The sequence below is a fragment of the Salmo salar genome, chromosome 25 (genome assembly GCF_965601325.2).
Source record: "Salmo salar chromosome 25, fSalSal1, whole genome shotgun sequence".
Lineage (NCBI taxonomy): Eukaryota > Metazoa > Chordata > Actinopteri > Salmoniformes > Salmonidae > Salmo > Salmo salar.
In genome coordinates this window covers 4,112,333-4,127,282 of record NC_138315.1, presented here as the reverse complement: position 1 = coordinate 4,127,282, position 14,950 = coordinate 4,112,333, and the positions used below count along the sequence as shown (strand labels likewise).

Sequence of the window (14,950 nt, the reverse complement as noted above, 5' to 3'; positions counted from 1 at the left end):
TCCCCGCGGGTGGTCCCCGAACCCACTCTTCCAAGTTTTCGAGGGCTGTGGGTAAAAAGTCACAGACAGACAGACAGACAGACAGACAGACAGACAGACAGACAGACAGACAGACAGACAGACAGACAGACAGACAGACAGACAGATAGATAGATAGACAATCCTGGTGAAGTGATTGTATTTTTGGGGGGGGGCTCAAAAACACACACACACACACAATCCTGGTGAAGTGATTGTATTTTTTGGGGGGGGGGCTCAAAAACACACACACACACACACACACACACACACACACACACACACACACACACACACACACACACACACACACACACACACACACTCTCCTGGCCAATGTTTTTTTTTTTTTTTTTTTTTTTTTTTTTTAAGTAAAATGGCGGGAAAACGGGGGACCCCCATGAAGGGGGCTTCGCACTTGTTTCAGTTTGGATGATTCTTCTTTTTTCATTCCTTCTCTTCTTCTGCTAGCTGTTTTACATAGCTTGGTGTATTTCTTTTTCCTTGACAATGGGAGAAAAGTGTTGCACCGTTCCCGGAGGTACTGCAATACCGGGTCGATGCGTGGAGCGGACGGAGCAAGCCCCATTTCCGACTCCCTGTTCGAAAAATCCATTTAATATGTAGTCCCCCGATGGGGGACGTATCAGATATTAAACTGATAAGAACAGATACTACACTTGATCTGAGCCAAAAGGCCGAGAAGCGATAACCCACAAATTGACCCCTGCACCCGCCGGGCCCCCGGGGGCCTCGGCAGACCTCATCGGTTTGGCAAAAGTTGGCTCCTCCTCACCCAACGCTTCCCTGGTGACAGGCGGGTGTGTTTTTTTTTTAAAAGTCGCTAATGCGTCGTTAGGTCACTAGCTCTTTAATCCTAGTGCGACTATTTGTTCAATGCCCGGCAAATACACCAGTCATCGTCGGGCTTGAACTCAATTGCCCGAGCGACTACTTTGAGTGGAAAAAATACGCCGGTCGGTCAGCCGGCTTCAAGTCAAACGCCTGAGCAAAAAGTCTCGGCGTCATCTCTGTCAATTTCTCTTGAAACAAGATACCGGGCTCTGCCAGAAGCAAAGCCCTTCCAAAAATACGTTGAACTCGTAAGTGTTCCTCTCCACGGAAGTCTTTAGTAAAAGGCGAAAGGCTTGTGCGTAATGAAGAGAAACCAGAGTCGTATGGAAGTCAGAGGTCGGGGCCCGAGACACACACGGTGCACTCTAGGCCGGGTCCCCGCGGGTGGTCCCCGAACCCACTCTTCCAAGTTTTCGAGGGCTGTGGGTAAAAAGTCACAGACAGACAGACAGACAGACAGACAGACAGACAGACAGACAGACAGACAGACAGACAGACAGACAGACAGACAGATAGATAGATAGACAATCCTGGTGAAGTGATTGTATTTTTGGGGGGGGGCTCAAAAACACACACACACACACAATCCTGGTGAAGTGATTGTATTTTTTGGGGGGGGGGCTCAAAAACACACACACACACACACACACACACACACACACACACACACACACACACACACACACACACACACACACACACACACACTCTCCTGGCCAATGTTTTTTTTTTTTTTTTTTTTTTTTTTTTTAAGTAAAATGGCGGGAAAACGGGGGACCCCCATGAAGGGGGCTTCGCACTTGTTTCAGTTTGGATGATTCTTCTTTTTTCATTCCTTCTCTTCTTCTGCTAGCTGTTTTACATAGCTTGGTGTATTTCTTTTTCCTTGACAATGGGAGAAAAGTGTTGCACCGTTCCCGGAGGTACTGCAATACCGGGTCGATGCGTGGAGCGGACGGAGCAAGCCCCATTTCCGACTCCCTGTTCGAAAAATCCATTTAATATGTAGTCCCCCGATGGGGGACGTATCAGATATTAAACTGATAAGAACAGATTTTTTTTTTTTTTTACAAAATATATTTATTACATTCAAGCCTTTCAATACAAAACCATATATCAATCAAAAATCATAACTAGGCATTTATAAACTACAACACAAACACTAAAACCCCAAAACAAAAACTCGTCTTCCCTGCCCTTCCCACCTACAAACCAAAACCCATACCCACATCAAATACCCAAAGAAACTCACCCTATACTCCCGACCGACGGGGACGCCTCCTCCACTCCTGACGCTCCACCGTCGGCCACCATCCCCTCTCCCCTGGAAACAAAATCAATATCCGGCACACCCACACTCTGTGCCTTGTGCCCCCCACTCAAATCCACCACCCCCTCCCGACTCCGGCCCGGGGACCCCATGCCCCTAAACAGGGAGCTTAAACCTCCCTCCATCGCCCAATCCTGGGCCATTCCTGTGAGGTCCAGCTCAGATAGGGGTGTAAAGGAGAAGGAAGAGGGAGCCCACGAGGGCCCTGCAACCTCCCCCTCCCCTCCCCCCTGATCTGCCCTCCCCCCTCTTTTACCACCTTTCCTCCTTGAGCGCTCCCCCTTTTTAGTCCTTTTAAGTGGTGGAGTAAAAGGCAAAACGTTCTCATAACTTGCCTCCTTCTCCACCTCTACCCGTGGTTCCCCTTTTTTACTGCCCCCCCCCTCCTTCACTCCCTCTCCCTCTGGTCCCGCCACCACTGCCTTCTCTGTCTCCTCCCCTTCAGTCTCCTTCCTCTCCACCTCCGTCTTCCCTGTCTCCTCCTTCTCTGTTCCCTTCTCCAGCTCCTTCTCCACCGCCGTCTTCTCCGACCCCTCCACTCTCTTATCTCCTTCCTCCTCCTGCTCCTTCTCTCCTTCAGCCTCCTGCTCCTCCTCTCCTTCAGCCTCCCGCCCCTCCGATTCCACCATGTCCACTTCTTCCTTTTCCTCTTCTTCTCCTACTGTCGCTCTGTCCTTCTTCTCCCGCCGTGTGTCCTTTTCCTCTGTGCCAGTTCTTGTTTCTTTGTCCCCTCCTCTTCTTCCCCCATCCCCGGCTCTCGCTCCCCCCCCAGCTGCAGACGCGTATGACCGGTGACGCGCCGGGCATTCACGCCACAGGTGCGTAATCATGCCACACCCGTGACATGCCTTCGGCGCGTCACAGTCCCTCGCCTCGTGCTCCGCAGATCCACAATACCTGCACTTCTTTGTGCTGCACGAGGCGAGGATATGACCATAGGCCATACAACGCCTGCAGAACGGGGGCTGACGTGCATAATACAACGTCCCCCTGTCAGCCCCCAGGGAGAACATCGCCGGCGGATGGAGGTAACCCCCCAACCCCTCAGGGTCCTCCCTGAGCAACGCCTGGAATCCTCTCTTCCCATCCCAGAAGCCCAGGGAGTCCCTGAGGAGCCTTGCCGAGGAGACATTGTCCATGTAGCGCCCAAGGAAAGTCCTCACCTCCTCGTCCTTCACATGAGGGTTATACATATTAACCGTGACCACCCGGAAATTAGTTTTTCCCAGGCTGGTCACCTCGTAATGACACATCGGTCCATCCTTTCCCACTTCTCTCGCCCTCCTCATCACGTCCTCATACCTGTCTTCTTTGTGGAGCGTCACGTCGTAAGCCACCTCCAGTGGGTTCGCCTGGAGGCACAACACTTCCCCCACCTCCAACTTTAGGATCCCAATCAATATTTTTCTCCCAAAGGTCTCCCTCCCAAACGGCTCCATCTCCTTGTTCCTCCAGGCGAACCTCACCGTGTTCGCTATCCCGACTCCAGGCATCTTGTTTGGAGCATGTCGAGCCATCTTGAAAAAAAGCTCTCTTAAAAAGAAGCCACTAGAAAAATTATTTTTTGAAAATGGAAAAAAACCGTCTCCCACACTCCAAACCTTTCCTCCCTCCGGCCTTCCTTCGACCTTTTGGCTCAGCGGGCTTTGGGGCACCTCGGTACCAAGCTTGATCTGAGCCAAAAGGCCGAGAAGCGATAACCCACAAATTGACCCCTGCACCCGCCGGGCCCCCGGGGGCCTCGGCAGACCTCATCGGTTTGGCAAAAGTTGGCTCCTCCTCACCCAACGCTTCCCTGGTGACAGGCGGGTGTGTTTTTTTTTTAAAAGTCGCTAATGCGTCGTTAGGTCACTAGCTCTTTAATCCTAGTGCGACTATTTGTTCAATGCCCGGCAAATACACCAGTCATCGTCGGGCTTGAACTCAATTGCCCGAGCGACTACTTTGAGTGGAAAAAATACGCCGGTCGGTCAGCCGGCTTCAAGTCAAACGCCTGAGCAAAAAGTCTCGGCGTCATCTCTGTCAATTTCTCTTGAAACAAGATACCGGGCTCTGCCAGAAGCAAAGCCCTTCCAAAAATACGTTGAACTCGTAAGTGTTCCTCTCCACGGAAGTCTTTAGTAAAAGGCGAAAGGCTTGTGCGTAATGAAGAGAAACCAGAGTCGTATGGAAGTCAGAGGTCGGGGCCCGAGACACACACGGTGCACTCTAGGCCGGGTCCCCGCGGGTGGTCCCCGAACCCACTCTTCCAAGTTTTCGAGGGCTGTGGGTAAAAAGTCACAGACAGACAGACAGACAGACAGACAGACAGACAGACAGACAGACAGACAGACAGACAGACAGACAGACAGACAGATAGATAGATAGACAATCCTGGTGAAGTGATTGTATTTTTGGGGGGGGGCTCAAAAACACACACACACACACAATCCTGGTGAAGTGATTGTATTTTTTGGGGGGGGGGCTCAAAAACACACACACACACACACACACACACACACACACACACACACACACACACACACACACACACACACACACACACACCACTCTCCTGGCCAATGTTTTTTTTTTTTTTTTTTTTTTTTTTTTTAAGTAAAATGGCGGGAAAACGGGGGACCCCCATGAAGGGGGCTTCGCACTTGTTTCAGTTTGGATGATTCTTCTTTTTTCATTCCTTCTCTTCTTCTGCTAGCTGTTTTACATAGCTTGGTGTATTTCTTTTTCCTTGACAATGGGAGAAAAGTGTTGCACCGTTCCCGGAGGTACTGCAATACCGGGTCGATGCGTGGAGCGGACGGAGCAAGCCCCATTTCCGACTCCCTGTTCGAAAAATCCATTTAATATGTAGTCCCCCGATGGGGGACGTATCAGATATTAAACTGATAAGAACAGATACTACACTTGATCTGAGCCAAAAGGCCGAGAAGCGATAACCCACAAATTGACCCCTGCACCCGCCGGGCCCCCGGGGGCCTCGGCAGACCTCATCGGTTTGGCAAAAGTTGGCTCCTCCTCACCCAACGCTTCCCTGGTGACAGGCGGGTGTGTTTTTTTTTTAAAAGTCGCTAATGCGTCGTTAGGTCACTAGCTCTTTAATCCTAGTGCGACTATTTGTTCAATGCCCGGCAAATACACCAGTCATCGTCGGGCTTGAACTCAATTGCCCGAGCGACTACTTTGAGTGGAAAAAATACGCCGGTCGGTCAGCCGGCTTCAAGTCAAACGCCTGAGCAAAAAGTCTCGGCGTCATCTCTGTCAATTTCTCTTGAAACAAGATACCGGGCTCTGCCAGAAGCAAAGCCCTTCCAAAAATACGTTGAACTCGTAAGTGTTCCTCTCCACGGAAGTCTTTAGTAAAAGGCGAAAGGCTTGTGCGTAATGAAGAGAAACCAGAGTCGTATGGAAGTCAGAGGTCGGGGCCCGAGACACACACGGTGCACTCTAGGCCGGGTCCCCGCGGGTGGTCCCCGAACCCACTCTTCCAAGTTTTCGAGGGCTGTGGGTAAAAAGTCACAGACAGACAGACAGACAGACAGACAGACAGACAGACAGACAGACAGACAGACAGACAGACAGACAGACAGATAGATAGATAGACAATCCTGGTGAAGTGATTGTATTTTTGGGGGGGGGCTCAAAAACACACACACACACACAATCCTGGTGAAGTGATTGTATTTTTTGGGGGGGGGGCTCAAAAACACACACACACACACACACACACACACACACACACACACACACACACACACACACACACACACACACACACACCCTCTCCTGGCCAATGTTTTTTTTTTTTTTTTTAAGTAAAATGGCGGGAAAACGGGGGACCCCCATGAAGGGGGCTTCGCACTTGTTTCAGTTTGGATGATTCTTCTTTTTTCATTCCTTCTCTTCTTCTGCTAGCTGTTTTACATAGCTTGGTGTATTTCTTTTTCCTTGACAATGGGAGAAAAGTGTTGCACCGTTCCCGGAGGTACTGCAATACCGGGTCGATGCGTGGAGCGGACGGAGCAAGCCCCATTTCCGACTCCCTGTTCGAAAAATCCATTTAATATGTAGTCCCCCGATGGGGGACGTATCAGATATTAAACTGATAAGAACAGATACTACACTTGATCTGAGCCAAAAGGCCGAGAAGCGATAACCCACAAATTGACCCCTGCACCCGCCGGGCCCCCGGGGGCCTCGGCAGACCTCATCGGTTTGGCAAAAGTTGGCTCCTCCTCACCCAACGCTTCCCTGGTGACAGGCGGGTGTGTTTTTTTTTTAAAAGTCGCTAATGCGTCGTTAGGTCACTAGCTCTTTAATCCTAGTGCGACTATTTGTTCAATGCCCGGCAAATACACCAGTCATCGTCGGGCTTGAACTCAATTGCCCGAGCGACTACTTTGAGTGGAAAAAATACGCCGGTCGGTCAGCCGGCTTCAAGTCAAACGCCTGAGCAAAAAGTCTCGGCGTCATCTCTGTCAATTTCTCTTGAAACAAGATACCGGGCTCTGCCAGAAGCAAAGCCCTTCCAAAAATACGTTGAACTCGTAAGTGTTCCTCTCCACGGAAGTCTTTAGTAAAAGGCGAAAGGCTTGTGCGTAATGAAGAGAAACCAGAGTCGTATGGAAGTCAGAGGTCGGGGCCCGAGACACACACGGTGCACTCTAGGCCGGGTCCCCGCGGGTGGTCCCCGAACCCACTCTTCCAAGTTTTCGAGGGCTGTGGGTAAAAAGTCACAGACAGACAGACAGACAGACAGACAGACAGACAGACAGACAGACAGACAGACAGACAGACAGACAGGAAGTAGATAGATAGACAATCCTGGTGAAGTGATTGTATTTTTGGGGGGGGGCTCAAAAACACACACACACACACAATCCTGGTGAAGTGATTGTATTTTTTGGGGGGGGGGCTCAAAACACACACACACACACACACACACACACACACACACACACACACACACACACACACACACACACACACACTCTCCTGGCCAATGTTTTTTTTTTTTTTTTTTTTTTTTTTTTAAGTAAAATGGCGGGAAAACGGGGGACCCCCATGAAGGGGGCTTCGCACTTGTTTCAGTTTGGATGATTCTTCTTTTTTCATTCCTTCTCTTCTTCTGCTAGCTGTTTTACATAGCTTGGTGTATTTCTTTTTCCTTGACAATGGGAGAAAAGTGTTGCACCGTTCCCGGAGGTACTGCAATACCGGGTCGATGCGTGGAGCGGACGGAGCAAGCCCCATTTCCGACTCCCTGTTCGAAAAATCCATTTAATATGTAGTCCCCCGATGGGGGACGTATCAGATATTAAACTGATAAGAACAGATACTACACTTGATCTGAGCCAAAAGGCCGAGAAGCGATAACCCACAAATTGACCCCTGCACCCGCCGGGCCCCCGGGGGCCTCGGCAGACCTCATCGGTTTGGCAAAAGTTGGCTCCTCCTCACCCAACGCTTCCCTGGTGACAGGCGGGTGTGTTTTTTTTTTAAAAGTCGCTAATGCGTCGTTAGGTCACTAGCTCTTTAATCCTAGTGCGACTATTTGTTCAATGCCCGGCAAATACACCAGTCATCGTCGGGCTTGAACTCAATTGCCCGAGCGACTACTTTGAGTGGAAAAAATACGCCGGTCGGTCAGCCGGCTTCAAGTCAAACGCCTGAGCAAAAAGTCTCGGCGTCATCTCTGTCAATTTCTCTTGAAACAAGATACCGGGCTCTGCCAGAAGCAAAGCCCTTCCAAAAATACGTTGAACTCGTAAGTGTTCCTCTCCACGGAAGTCTTTAGTAAAAGGCGAAAGGCTTGTGCGTAATGAAGAGAAACCAGAGTCGTATGGAAGTCAGAGGTCGGGGCCCGAGACACACACGGTGCACTCTAGGCCGGGTCCCCGCGGGTGGTCCCCGAACCCACTCTTCCAAGTTTTCGAGGGCTGTGGGTAAAAAGTCACAGACAGACAGACAGACAGACAGACAGACAGACAGACAGACAGACAGACAGACAGACAGACAGACAGACAGACAGATAGATAGATAGACAATCCTGGTGAAGTGATTGTATTTTTGGGGGGGGGCTCAAAAACACACACACACACACAATCCTGGTGAAGTGATTGTATTTTTTGGGGGGGGGGCTCAAAAACACACACACACACACACACACACACACACACACACACACACACACACACACACACACACACACACACTCTCCTGGCCAATGTTTTTTTTTTTTTTTTTAAGTAAAATGGCGGGAAAACGGGGGACCCCCATGAAGGGGGCTTCGCACTTGTTTCAGTTTGGATGATTCTTCTTTTTTCATTCCTTCTCTTCTTCTGCTAGCTGTTTTACATAGCTTGGTGTATTTCTTTTTCCTTGACAATGGGAGAAAAGTGTTGCACCGTTCCCGGAGGTACTGCAATACCGGGTCGATGCGTGGAGCGGACGGAGCAAGCCCCATTTCCGACTCCCTGTTCGAAAAATCCATTTAATATGTAGTCCCCCGATGGGGGACGTATCAGATATTAAACTGATAAGAACAGATACTACACTTGATCTGAGCCAAAAGGCCGAGAAGCGATAACCCACAAATTGACCCCTGCACCCGCCGGGCCCCCGGGGGCCTCGGCAGACCTCATCGGTTTGGCAAAAGTTGGCTCCTCCTCACCCAACGCTTCCCTGGTGACAGGCGGGTGTGTTTTTTTTTTAAAAGTCGCTAATGCGTCGTTAGGTCACTAGCTCTTTAATCCTAGTGCGACTATTTGTTCAATGCCCGGCAAATACACCAGTCATCGTCGGGCTTGAACTCAATTGCCCGAGCGACTACTTTGAGTGGAAAAAATACGCCGGTCGGTCAGCCGGCTTCAAGTCAAACGCCTGAGCAAAAAGTCTCGGCGTCATCTCTGTCAATTTCTCTTGAAACAAGATACCGGGCTCTGCCAGAAGCAAAGCCCTTCCAAAAATACGTTGAACTCGTAAGTGTTCCTCTCCACGGAAGTCTTTAGTAAAAGGCGAAAGGCTTGTGCGTAATGAAGAGAAACCAGAGTCGTATGGAAGTCAGAGGTCGGGGCCCGAGACACACACGGTGCACTCTAGGCCGGGTCCCCGCGGGTGGTCCCCGAACCCACTCTTCCAAGTTTTCGAGGGCTGTGGGTAAAAAGTCACAGACAGACAGACAGACAGACAGACAGACAGACAGACAGACAGACAGACAGACAGACAGACAGACAGATAGATAGATAGACAATCCTGGTGAAGTGATTGTATTTTTGGGGGGGGGCTCAAAAACACACACACACACACAATCCTGGTGAAGTGATTGTATTTTTTGGGGGGGGGGCTCAAAAACACACACACACACACACACACACACACACACACACACACACACACACACACACACACACACACACACTCTCCTGGCCAATGTTTTTTTTTTTTTTTTTTTTTTTTTTTTAAGTAAAATGGCGGGAAAACGGGGGACCCCCATGAAGGGGGCTTCGCACTTGTTTCAGTTTGGATGATTCTTCTTTTTTCATTCCTTCTCTTCTTCTGCTAGCTGTTTTACATAGCTTGGTGTATTTCTTTTTCCTTGACAATGGGAGAAAAGTGTTGCACCGTTCCCGGAGGTACTGCAATACCGGGTCGATGCGTGGAGCGGACGGAGCAAGCCCCATTTCCGACTCCCTGTTCGAAAAATCCATTTAATATGTAGTCCCCCGATGGGGGACGTATCAGATATTAAACTGATAAGAACAGATACTACACTTGATCTGAGCCAAAAGGCCGAGAAGCGATAACCCACAAATTGACCCCTGCACCCGCCGGGCCCCCGGGGGCCTCGGCAGACCTCATCGGTTTGGCAAAAGTTGGCTCCTCCTCACCCAACGCTTCCCTGGTGACAGGCGGGTGTGTTTTTTTTTTAAAAGTCGCTAATGCGTCGTTAGGTCACTAGCTCTTTAATCCTAGTGCGACTATTTGTTCAATGCCCGGCAAATACACCAGTCATCGTCGGGCTTGAACTCAATTGCCCGAGCGACTACTTTGAGTGGAAAAAATACGCCGGTCGGTCAGCCGGCTTCAAGTCAAACGCCTGAGCAAAAAGTCTCGGCGTCATCTCTGTCAATTTCTCTTGAAACAAGATACCGGGCTCTGCCAGAAGCAAAGCCCTTCCAAAAATACGTTGAACTCGTAAGTGTTCCTCTCCACGGAAGTCTTTAGTAAAAGGCGAAAGGCTTGTGCGTAATGAAGAGAAACCAGAGTCGTATGGAAGTCAGAGGTCGGGGCCCGAGACACACACGGTGCACTCTAGGCCGGGTCCCCGCGGGTGGTCCCCGAACCCACTCTTCCAAGTTTTCGAGGGCTGTGGGTAAAAAGTCACAGACAGACAGACAGACAGACAGACAGACAGACAGACAGACAGACAGACAGACAGACAGACAGACAGACAGACAGATAGATAGATAGACAATCCTGGTGAAGTGATTGTATTTTTGGGGGGGGGCTCAAAAACACACACACACACACAATCCTGGTGAAGTGATTGTATTTTTTGGGGGGGGGGCTCAAAAACACACACACACACACACACACACACACACACACACACACACACACACACACACACACACACACACACTCTCCTGGCCAATGTTTTTTTTTTTTTTTTTTTTTTTTAAGTAAAATGGCGGGAAAACGGGGGACCCCCATGAAGGGGGCTTCGCACTTGTTTCAGTTTGGATGATTCTTCTTTTTTCATTCCTTCTCTTCTTCTGCTAGCTGTTTTACATAGCTTGGTGTATTTCTTTTTCCTTGACAATGGGAGAAAAGTGTTGCACCGTTCCCGGAGGTACTGCAATACCGGGTCGATGCGTGGAGCGGACGGAGCAAGCCCCATTTCCGACTCCCTGTTCGAAAAATCCATTTAATATGTAGTCCCCCGATGGGGGACGTATCAGATATTAAACTGATAAGAACAGATACTACACTTGATCTGAGCCAAAAGGCCGAGAAGCGATAACCCACAAATTGACCCCTGCACCCGCCGGGCCCCCGGGGGCCTCGGCAGACCTCATCGGTTTGGCAAAAGTTGGCTCCTCCTCACCCAACGCTTCCCTGGTGACAGGCGGGTGTGTTTTTTTTTTAAAAGTCGCTAATGCGTCGTTAGGTCACTAGCTCTTTAATCCTAGTGCGACTATTTGTTCAATGCCCGGCAAATACACCAGTCATCGTCGGGCTTGAACTCAATTGCCCGAGCGACTACTTTGAGTGGAAAAAATACGCCGGTCGGTCAGCCGGCTTCAAGTCAAACGCCTGAGCAAAAAGTCTCGGCGTCATCTCTGTCAATTTCTCTTGAAACAAGATACCGGGCTCTGCCAGAAGCAAAGCCCTTCCAAAAATACGTTGAACTCGTAAGTGTTCCTCTCCACGGAAGTCTTTAGTAAAAGGCGAAAGGCTTGTGCGTAATGAAGAGAAACCAGAGTCGTATGGAAGTCAGAGGTCGGGGCCCGAGACACACACGGTGCACTCTAGGCCGGGTCCCCGCGGGTGGTCCCCGAACCCACTCTTCCAAGTTTTCGAGGGCTGTGGGTAAAAAGTCACAGACAGACAGACAGACAGACAGACAGACAGACAGACAGACAGACAGACAGACAGACAGACAGACAGACAGACAGATAGATAGATAGACAATCCTGGTGAAGTGATTGTATTTTTGGGGGGGGGCTCAAAAACACACACACACACACAATCCTGGTGAAGTGATTGTATTTTTTGGGGGGGGGGCTCAAAAACACACACACACACACACACACACACACACACACACACACACACACACACACACACACACACACACACACTCTCCTGGCCAATGTTTTTTTTTTTTTTTTTAAGTAAAATGGCGGGAAAACGGGGGACCCCCATGAAGGGGGCTTCGCACTTGTTTCAGTTTGGATGATTCTTCTTTTTTCATTCCTTCTCTTCTTCTGCTAGCTGTTTTACATAGCTTGGTGTATTTCTTTTTCCTTGACAATGGGAGAAAAGTGTTGCACCGTTCCCGGAGGTACTGCAATACCGGGTCGATGCGTGGAGCGGACGGAGCAAGCCCCATTTCCGACTCCCTGTTCGAAAAATCCATTTAATATGTAGTCCCCCGATGGGGGACGTATCAGATATTAAACTGATAAGAACAGATACTACACTTGATCTGAGCCAAAAGGCCGAGAAGCGATAACCCACAAATTGACCCCTGCACCCGCCGGGCCCCCGGGGGCCTCGGCAGACCTCATCGGTTTGGCAAAAGTTGGCTCCTCCTCACCCAACGCTTCCCTGGTGACAGGCGGGTGTGTTTTTTTTTTAAAAGTCGCTAATGCGTCGTTAGGTCACTAGCTCTTTAATCCTAGTGCGACTATTTGTTCAATGCCCGGCAAATACACCAGTCATCGTCGGGCTTGAACTCAATTGCCCGAGCGACTACTTTGAGTGGAAAAAATACGCCGGTCGGTCAGCCGGCTTCAAGTCAAACGCCTGAGCAAAAAGTCTCGGCGTCATCTCTGTCAATTTCTCTTGAAACAAGATACCGGGCTCTGCCAGAAGCAAAGCCCTTCCAAAAATACGTTGAACTCGTAAGTGTTCCTCTCCACGGAAGTCTTTAGTAAAAGGCGAAAGGCTTGTGCGTAATGAAGAGAAACCAGAGTCGTATGGAAGTCAGAGGTCGGGGCCCGAGACACACACGGTGCACTCTAGGCCGGGTCCCCGCGGGTGGTCCCCGAACCCACTCTTCCAAGTTTTCGAGGGCTGTGGGTAAAAAGTCACAGACAGACAGACAGACAGACAGACAGACAGACAGACAGACAGACAGACAGACAGACAGACAGACAGACAGACAGACAGATAGATAGATAGACAATCCTGGTGAAGTGATTGTATTTTTGGGGGGGGGCTCAAAAACACACACACACACACAATCCTGGTGAAGTGATTGTATTTTTTGGGGGGGGGGCTCAAAAACACACACACACACACACACACACACACACACACACACACACACACACACACACACACACACACACACTCTCCTGGCCAATGTTTTTTTTTTTTTTTTTAAGTAAAATGGCGGGAAAACGGGGGACCCCCATGAAGGGGGCTTCGCACTTGTTTCAGTTTGGATGATTCTTCTTTTTTCATTCCTTCTCTTCTTCTGCTAGCTGTTTTACATAGCTTGGTGTATTTCTTTTTCCTTGACAATGGGAGAAAAGTGTTGCACCGTTCCCGGAGGTACTGCAATACCGGGTCGATGCGTGGAGCGGACGGAGCAAGCCCCATTTCCGACTCCCTGTTCGAAAAATCCATTTAATATGTAGTCCCCCGATGGGGGACGTATCAGATATTAAACTGATAAGAACAGATACTACACTTGATCTGAGCCAAAAGGCCGAGAAGCGATAACCCACAAATTGACCCCTGCACCCGCCGGGCCCCCGGGGGCCTCGGCAGACCTCATCGGTTTGGCAAAAGTTGGCTCCTCCTCACCCAACGCTTCCCTGGTGACAGGCGGGTGTGTTTTTTTTTTAAAAGTCGCTAATGCGTCGTTAGGTCACTAGCTCTTTAATCCTAGTGCGACTATTTGTTCAATGCCCGGCAAATACACCAGTCATCGTCGGGCTTGAACTCAATTGCCCGAGCGACTACTTTGAGTGGAAAAAATACGCCGGTCGGTCAGCCGGCTTCAAGTCAAACGCCTGAGCAAAAAGTCTCGGCGTCATCTCTGTCAATTTCTCTTGAAACAAGATACCGGGCTCTGCCAGAAGCAAAGCCCTTCCAAAAATACGTTGAACTCGTAAGTGTTCCTCTCCACGGAAGTCTTTAGTAAAAGGCGAAAGGCTTGTGCGTAATGAAGAGAAACCAGAGTCGTATGGAAGTCAGAGGTCGGGGCCCGAGACACACACGGTGCACTCTAGGCCGGGTCCCCGCGGGTGGTCCCCGAACCCACTCTTCCAAGTTTTCGAGGGCTGTGGGTAAAAAGTCACAGACAGACAGACAGACAGACAGACAGACAGACAGACAGACAGACAGACAGACAGACAGACAGACAGACAGATAGATAGATAGACAATCCTGGTGAAGTGATTGTATTTTTGGGGGGGGGCTCAAAAACACACACACACACACAATCCTGGTGAAGTGATTGTATTTTTTGGGGGGGGGGCTCAAAAACACACACACACACACACACACACACACACACACACACACACACACACACACACACACACACACACACTCTCCTGGCCAATGTTTTTTTTTTTTTTTTTAAGTAAAATGGCGGGAAAACGGGGGACCCCCATGAAGGGGGCTTCGCACTTGTTTCAGTTTGGATGATTCTTCTTTTTTCATTCCTTCTCTTCTTCTGCTAGCTGTTTTACATAGCTTGGTGTATTTCTTTTTCCTTGACAATGGGAGAAAAGTGTTGCACCGTTCCCGGAGGTACTGCAATACCGGGTCGATGCGTGGAGCGGACGGAGCAAGCCCCATTTCCGACTCCCTGTTCGAAAAATCCATTTAATATGTAGTCCCCCGATGGGGGACGTATCAGATATTAAACTGATAAGAACAGATACTACACTTGATCTGAGCCAAAAGGCCGAGAAGCGATAACCCACAAATTGACCCCTGCACCCGCCGGGCCCCCGGGGGCCTCGGCAGACCTCATCGGTTTGGCAAAAGTTGGCTCCTCCTCAC

General features: G+C 49.8%; 20 non-coding genes and 1 pseudogene across 20 annotated transcripts; all 21 read right to left on the bottom strand.

Moving 5' to 3' along the window:
- Positions 1 to 537: 537 nt before the first annotated feature.
- Positions 538 to 728, bottom strand: LOC123736196 (U2 spliceosomal RNA). The gene has a single exon (XR_006757235.2). It is a non-coding gene; the product is annotated as a U2 spliceosomal RNA (small nuclear RNA).
- A 350-nt stretch (positions 729 to 1,078) lies between these two features.
- Positions 1,079 to 1,195, bottom strand: LOC123736127 (U5 spliceosomal RNA). Its single transcript, XR_006765951.1, has one exon. It is a non-coding gene; the product is annotated as a U5 spliceosomal RNA (small nuclear RNA).
- A 579-nt stretch (positions 1,196 to 1,774) lies between these two features.
- Positions 1,775 to 1,953, bottom strand: LOC123736173 (uncharacterized; annotated as a pseudogene).
- A 2,298-nt stretch (positions 1,954 to 4,251) lies between these two features.
- LOC123735214 (U5 spliceosomal RNA) lies at positions 4,252 to 4,368 on the bottom strand. Its single transcript, XR_006765325.1, has one exon. It is a non-coding gene; the product is annotated as a U5 spliceosomal RNA (small nuclear RNA).
- Positions 4,369 to 4,946: 578 nt separating this feature from the next.
- LOC123740606 (U2 spliceosomal RNA) lies at positions 4,947 to 5,137 on the bottom strand. Its single transcript, XR_006768482.2, has one exon. It is a non-coding gene; the product is annotated as a U2 spliceosomal RNA (small nuclear RNA).
- A 350-nt stretch (positions 5,138 to 5,487) lies between these two features.
- Positions 5,488 to 5,604, bottom strand: LOC123740459 (U5 spliceosomal RNA). The gene has a single exon (XR_006768348.1). It is a non-coding gene; the product is annotated as a U5 spliceosomal RNA (small nuclear RNA).
- A 559-nt stretch (positions 5,605 to 6,163) lies between these two features.
- Positions 6,164 to 6,354, bottom strand: LOC123740362 (U2 spliceosomal RNA). Its single transcript, XR_006768297.1, has one exon. It is a non-coding gene; the product is annotated as a U2 spliceosomal RNA (small nuclear RNA).
- Positions 6,355 to 6,704: 350 nt separating this feature from the next.
- On the bottom strand, positions 6,705 to 6,821 carry LOC123740458 (U5 spliceosomal RNA). Its single transcript, XR_006768347.1, has one exon. It is a non-coding gene; the product is annotated as a U5 spliceosomal RNA (small nuclear RNA).
- A 562-nt stretch (positions 6,822 to 7,383) lies between these two features.
- On the bottom strand, positions 7,384 to 7,574 carry LOC123740350 (U2 spliceosomal RNA). Its single transcript, XR_006768293.1, has one exon. It is a non-coding gene; the product is annotated as a U2 spliceosomal RNA (small nuclear RNA).
- Positions 7,575 to 7,924: 350 nt separating this feature from the next.
- LOC123740456 (U5 spliceosomal RNA) lies at positions 7,925 to 8,041 on the bottom strand. The gene has a single exon (XR_006768346.1). It is a non-coding gene; the product is annotated as a U5 spliceosomal RNA (small nuclear RNA).
- Positions 8,042 to 8,596: 555 nt separating this feature from the next.
- LOC123740338 (U2 spliceosomal RNA) lies at positions 8,597 to 8,787 on the bottom strand. The gene has a single exon (XR_006768292.1). It is a non-coding gene; the product is annotated as a U2 spliceosomal RNA (small nuclear RNA).
- Positions 8,788 to 9,137: 350 nt separating this feature from the next.
- Positions 9,138 to 9,254, bottom strand: LOC123740455 (U5 spliceosomal RNA). Its single transcript, XR_006768345.1, has one exon. It is a non-coding gene; the product is annotated as a U5 spliceosomal RNA (small nuclear RNA).
- A 558-nt stretch (positions 9,255 to 9,812) lies between these two features.
- LOC123740404 (U2 spliceosomal RNA) lies at positions 9,813 to 10,003 on the bottom strand. The gene has a single exon (XR_014382726.1). It is a non-coding gene; the product is annotated as a U2 spliceosomal RNA (small nuclear RNA).
- Positions 10,004 to 10,353: 350 nt separating this feature from the next.
- LOC145864171 (U5 spliceosomal RNA) lies at positions 10,354 to 10,470 on the bottom strand. The gene has a single exon (XR_014382752.1). It is a non-coding gene; the product is annotated as a U5 spliceosomal RNA (small nuclear RNA).
- Positions 10,471 to 11,032: 562 nt separating this feature from the next.
- Positions 11,033 to 11,223, bottom strand: LOC145864146 (U2 spliceosomal RNA). The gene has a single exon (XR_014382725.1). It is a non-coding gene; the product is annotated as a U2 spliceosomal RNA (small nuclear RNA).
- Positions 11,224 to 11,573: 350 nt separating this feature from the next.
- LOC145864170 (U5 spliceosomal RNA) lies at positions 11,574 to 11,690 on the bottom strand. Its single transcript, XR_014382751.1, has one exon. It is a non-coding gene; the product is annotated as a U5 spliceosomal RNA (small nuclear RNA).
- Positions 11,691 to 12,247: 557 nt separating this feature from the next.
- LOC145864145 (U2 spliceosomal RNA) lies at positions 12,248 to 12,438 on the bottom strand. Its single transcript, XR_014382724.1, has one exon. It is a non-coding gene; the product is annotated as a U2 spliceosomal RNA (small nuclear RNA).
- Positions 12,439 to 12,788: 350 nt separating this feature from the next.
- Positions 12,789 to 12,905, bottom strand: LOC145864169 (U5 spliceosomal RNA). Its single transcript, XR_014382750.1, has one exon. It is a non-coding gene; the product is annotated as a U5 spliceosomal RNA (small nuclear RNA).
- A 559-nt stretch (positions 12,906 to 13,464) lies between these two features.
- Positions 13,465 to 13,655, bottom strand: LOC145864144 (U2 spliceosomal RNA). Its single transcript, XR_014382723.1, has one exon. It is a non-coding gene; the product is annotated as a U2 spliceosomal RNA (small nuclear RNA).
- Positions 13,656 to 14,005: 350 nt separating this feature from the next.
- LOC145864168 (U5 spliceosomal RNA) lies at positions 14,006 to 14,122 on the bottom strand. The gene has a single exon (XR_014382749.1). It is a non-coding gene; the product is annotated as a U5 spliceosomal RNA (small nuclear RNA).
- Positions 14,123 to 14,673: 551 nt separating this feature from the next.
- On the bottom strand, positions 14,674 to 14,864 carry LOC145864143 (U2 spliceosomal RNA). Its single transcript, XR_014382722.1, has one exon. It is a non-coding gene; the product is annotated as a U2 spliceosomal RNA (small nuclear RNA).
- Positions 14,865 to 14,950: the final 86 nt, after the last annotated feature.